Source organism: Mycteria americana, chromosome 1 (assembly GCF_035582795.1).
Source record: "Mycteria americana isolate JAX WOST 10 ecotype Jacksonville Zoo and Gardens chromosome 1, USCA_MyAme_1.0, whole genome shotgun sequence".
In the NCBI taxonomy this organism is placed as follows: Eukaryota; Metazoa; Chordata; class Aves; order Ciconiiformes; family Ciconiidae; genus Mycteria; species Mycteria americana.
Genome location: NC_134365.1, coordinates 8,729,996 through 8,735,920, shown reverse-complemented (window position 1 = coordinate 8,735,920; position 5,925 = coordinate 8,729,996).

Below are 5,925 nucleotides of genomic sequence, written 5' to 3'. Positions count from 1 at the left end.
GGCTATGCCTGACTGCAGAGCCACCGCTGTGACCTTGCAGGGATTTCTTGAACTGTAGTAGGACATGGCCAGGGGAATGGAGAACAAAATCTGGTATTGCTTTAGGCTGGGTCAGGACACTAGATATGCTCAGGATTAACTCAGAAAGCTGAAACAGGACTCGATCAGAGGCAGGAGGGTGAGGCAGGCCACCACGAAGGAGCTGAATTAGGAGTGAAGCAGCTTCAGAGACCAACAGGCTGGGAGAGCTGCAACAAGGGGCCAAGGCAAGCTCACACTGGCAGGGCTGACACTGGTTTGTGGCAAAGGCAGGGAAGAGGAGCCACCTTGAGAAGACATCATCCTTAGGCAAGGACTCAGCAGGACCTGGTTTTGGGTGAAGCCCTCCTTCTCGAGCACCACCAGCACATGCTGTTGCCCCTGGGCTGGTGTTGTGGCCCAACCTTGCCCTTCTGTAAAGGGATTGTGCTTTGATTGGAGGTGTCCAAGCTTCTACAGGTCTTCAAGATGGGAAGTCTCTGTACAGTGTGGGCAGGCATATATAATCATAGAATCATAGACTGCTTTGGGTTGGAAGCAACCTTAAAGGTCATCTAGTTCCAACTCCCCTGCCATGGGCAGGGATACCTTCAACTAGATCAGGTTGCTCAAAGCCCCATCCAACCTGGCCTTGAACACTTCCAGGGACGGGGCATCCACAGCTTCTCTGGGCAACCTGTGCCAGTGCCTCACCACCCTCATGGTAAAGAATTTCTTCCTAATATCTACTCTAAATCTACCATCTTTCAGTTTAAAACCATTACCCCTTGTCCTATCACTACACTCCCTGATAAAGAGTCCCTCCCCATCTTTCCTGTAGGTCCCCTTTAAGTACTGGAAGGCTGCAATAAGGTCTCCCCGAAGCCTTCTCTTCTCTAGGTGAAACAACCCCAACCCTCTCAGCCTGTCCTCATAGGGGAGGTGCTCCAGCCCTCTGATCATGGCCCTCCTCTGGACCCTCTCGAGCACATCCATGTCTTTCTTATGCTGGGGGCCCCAGAGCTGAACCCAGTATTTGAGGTGGGGGTCTCATGAAAGCGGAGTAGAGGGAGGGTTTTGAAACAAGCAGATTTCCTTGACCTCTTTGGTGGGGAGGAATAGCCCTTTCATAGGAAAAAACACAGATTTTCTTGTATTTAAATATTCCATGGTCAGTTCTTCATGGTCATCTCTGGTGGTCACCCAGGCCACAGCAAGCTTTCCCAAGTTTGTGAAACATGGGCTGGGTTGGGTAGATGAGAGTGGTCAATGGCTGTTCTTACCTAGGCAGGGATGGTGCGGGATCCAGGAGAGAGCATCAGAAACTCTGAGCGCGTGGGGGATCCTGGAGGGGCCACTGCATTTGGGACTGCTGGTTTCTCTAGCTTTTTTCTGATAGCATGGATGGATTTGACTTAGGGTCTGCATTATGGCAGAAATGTTTGCTGTTCCCTAGGATTTATAAGGAAATGAGAGAGAGAACAATGACAAAATCCATTCCTTGTACCTGAAAAAAAGGGAGCAATGGATCAAAAAGCTAACAAAATTGCAAAATACCAAGAAATATTCCAGAGGAAGTCATGGCACACGTTCCCTGTAACCTTGTTTATCTCAAATCTACTGGCAAAATACATATGTGCCCTTAAAAATACCCAGTAAAAAATGCAAGATTTGTATGTGTTCATATGTTTCCCTGTATACATAAAAACATATCCAAAACTGTAGTGTAACATAGCAGCTGGCAACATCCCTGTCCCTTTTGTAAAAACAATGAATCCTCTCTATTATTGTTGAAAACAGTTTTTTTCTTCAGTAAAATATGTAAATTCTGGCTATATCCATCTTTATTATCTGAAATTCAAAAAGACTTCAGAAAACGTATTCTAAATTACTAAAATCCCAGGTTCCCAAAATGTTAATACTCAGATTTCATATATTTTTCTGTAGTTGTGTGGAAAATAAGGGTTTAAAACCAAACATTTGCGCCCTTTTGTGAAAGGGACAAATAAACCTTTTAAAGGAAAAGAGCAGTTAATACAATTTATTCCCTTTACCCGGTTAAGGAAAAGCTAAATTAAATTCATTTTCTAGATGAGTTACAGTGAAAAGCAAATGCCATATGGTTTTCCCTAGGATTTGTTAACCTATAGTAAGTGATAATTGAAATCAGGTGACTTTCAGATTATTCAGGCTATGTTATTTTAAAAGCATGTGAATACGAGTACATTTTAAATCTTGGAAGATATTAGCAGTCCTTCCCTTCCACCTATGCATGATGTGCATGACGAGGAAGAAATGGCCACTTCTTTAGATTACAATGGAAATGAGATGTCCAGCTACTACCTTCAAATCTCGTCTCCAGTACCATTTCCACCCCAAATACAGCCATTTTCAGTCACAGTCATTAATAGGATGCTCATAAGCTAGCAAAAGCCCCCAAAAACCACTCTCTGAACCATCCAGCTGCTATAGCATTTAATACTCAGATATCAAACTGTCACAGATCAGACCAGACTAGGTTTATTCCAATTCTTTCTGTCTTCTCCATTGTTGTGGTTTAACCCCAGCTGGCAACTAAGCCCCACAGCCGCTCACTCACTCCCCCGTGGTGGGATGGGGGAGAGAATTGGAAGGGTAAAAGTGAGAAAACTCATGCGTTGAGATAAAGACAGTTTAATAGGTAAAGCAAAAGCTGCGCATGCAAGCAAAGCAAAACAAGGAATTCGTTCACTCCTTCCCATGGGCAGGCAGGTGTTCAGCCATCTCCAGGAAAGCAGGGCTCCATCACACCTAACGGTGACTTGGGAAGACAAACGCCATCATTCCGAATGTCCCCCCTTCCTTCTTCTTCCCCAGCTTTCTATGCTGAGCATGACGCCATATGGTGTGGAATGTCCCTTTGGTCAGCTGGGGTCAGCTGTCCCAGCCGTGTCCCCTCCCAACTCCTTGTGCACCCCCAGCCTACTCGCTGGTGGGGTGGGGTGAGAAGCAGAAAAGGCCTTGACTCTGTGTAAGCACTGCTCAGCAGTAAGGAATACATCCCTGTGTTATCAACACCATTTCCAGCACAAGTCCAAACCAGAGCCCCATCCTAGCTCCTGTGAAGAAAAGTAACTCTGTCCCAGCCAAACCCAGCACGCCCATTTAATCTGTACACTTGGCACTCTCTCAGTATTGCCCACCTTGCAGCTAGTTTCTACAGGAAGGATTACACGAGGTGTGCGTATCACGGAACCGAGGCACCTGGATTGAAAAAGCCTGTTCCCTTGCCAAGACAAATCAGCTGATCAGATGTAATGATGAGGAAATTTTTAAGAATGTCATCTTTAATTCCTGTGAAATATACCTTTGGGTTTCCTGATACACTGAATGCCTTCCTATAAAAGCTTCAGGGAACAAATAGAAAATGCTGAGGTTATTTCAGTCTGCAAATGACTGTAGCCTCATGAAGACAATCTCACTCTTTTCATTTGCGCTGGCTGCAGAATTGTTTCCAAATCTGCCTAGAATCTAATAAATCATTCACATCACCATTTTTTTTAATAGATGAATATTCATGGCGATGGTTTGCAATTATAATTTGTAGGATGCAAAATTTCTGGCAAAGTTTGCACAGAAATAACCAGTTCCTTTTTAATTTTAATTATCACACATCTTGAAGGCACTTGTTGAAACTGTGTATAGGAATTCAGAAGAGCGCCGTCAAGTAGTGAAACTCAAAGTATGCAGACCGTGTTGCTAAGAAAGACGCAGGTGAAAGCTTTGATAAGAGGGAGAGGAAAGGTTAGAGGGGAACTCCCTCTTCGGTTCCTCATTTATTTTTCTTTCCTTTTGGATGTCCACAAAAATCAATGCAAGAGAAGTTTGGGAGTAGGCAGAGCTGAATTGTCATCTCTGGCCTTTTCGTGTGTCATTCTGGCGCTCCCGACTGTGCAAGCTTTCCCCCATTTGGCAAAATAAAGCCTGAGCCGTTTTCTCCCCTGGGAATAAAGCACAAAGCTGAACACCAGGCTTGAAATTTCTCTTTGGTATGAAAGCTAATTTGTGTAGAGGGAGCATCTGTTCAAAAAGCGGTTCTGCCCATCTCTACTCATTGGAGTATTGACGATGTGAGTTGGGTGACTCAGTCCTTTGCAGATGTGGTCTCCGGTGGGGTGCTGGCTCTGTAGATAACCTACAGCTTCCTCGGGGCCAGCTCTGCTGCAATCCTATTGAAGTTAGTGGAGACGCACAACACTGAAATTGACCCTCTGGTGCAACCGTCCTGAAGAACCTCACCTGTTCCCATCTTGTTCTTTTGTAGTCTTATTTAAGTGTAATTACATTTATTATATCGGAAACTTCCTCATTAAAAATTAAAATAATGCAATGGTAAAACAAGCACATGTGCTTTTATTCAAGGCTGATTTTTAAATCTCAGATTTCCTTTTACAGAGTTGAAGTATCACAGGGCTTTTCATGTCAGCTCAGCTTCTCTGTGATTTTCTGAAGGCTAGATACTGAGATTTTATTAATATTTTGACCCTGTAAAACATCCCAATGGCATTAAAACACCCATGAAATTTAAACACAGGTAGTGAGTGAGTTTTCTTCCATTTATCCAGTATTGCCCCTTTGGATATGTCAGGGCTCTTGCAGGATCCAGATGGCTCCTACTCAAAGGTCAGCTTCAAACACAAACCTGCCTTTTTCTTTCCCCTTCTTTCCCGCCCCCTCCTTCCTCCCTTTATTTCCTTCTAAACCGCTAATACTCTAAATAGGGTATAAACGCCTGGACTACAAGTAAGTGTTCACTCCATGGTTTGCCAGAGAATTAAACTATTCCGTCTCCTAGCAATAGAGTGACAATCCAGCCATTTTTACAAAAATTTGTATCGCTGCTGTGGACTGACCCCATCTCCCTCCCTCTGAACCAAGCGCTGCTGCTCTCGCAGCCCTGCCCGACCCAGCCTGCAGCCACAGCAGCTCAGCCTAATTAAGCCCAGGCCACATCGCATTGATTCAGCAAGTATCGATGGAGAGGAGAGGAGAGGAGAGGAGAGGAGAGGAGAGGAGAGGAGAGGAGAGGAGAGGAGAGGAGAGGAGAGGAGAGGAGAGGAGAGGAGAGGAGAGGAGAGGAGAGGAGAGGAGAGGAGAGGGCATCATGTCATTAATTCTCATCAGCATGTAGAGGTACTGTTGGCTAGGAAAGTGTTTTTTAATGCCTGAAAGTTTGAAAGTCATAGGAAAATGATGCATTTCCACAAAGGCGGCTTGCAGGAGTTCATGACCATCTTTGCTCCAGATTCACGAGAAAAGACTTCGTATTTTCAATAGAAACCCCTTGCTGGATATGTGCCCTGGAAATGGAAACCAAATCACTGTCCTTCGGCCAGCAGGTAGGACTGGGTCTGGTCAGGATTGCCTGTGACTGGTAAAGGAAACAGAGGCAACTGTGCATGAAAGATTGTCAGGGCAGAAATTAGCAGGGTATAGACAAAGCACTAAAGAGGCCTTGTGACTGCTTGTTTCCCGTTTCTTTTTCTTGACTATTTAATGCTTTTCTGAAAGCCTACATTGACAGCACATTGACCTGTTTAGCTATTAACTCTTTATTCACTTGACAAATGTATTAACTTGACATGTTCTAGAAAACGTGCATTATGGAGGAAGCACTTTTATGGTCCTAAATCAAACCATGGGCTGCTTGGAGCAAAAAGAGATCCTGCAGGTCTCTTCAGATCTGTCGATGGAAATGGAAATGTGCAATTACATTGTAGCAAGGATATTCCTGATAAGGTTGATTTCTCCATATACAATTAACAGAACTCTAATAAAAAAGGAGTGGCTTTCTGCAGCTCCTGAAATCTCAGCTCTTCATTCTGATTCTGATTCACTGTGGAGATTACTTCCTTAATCAAGATGATA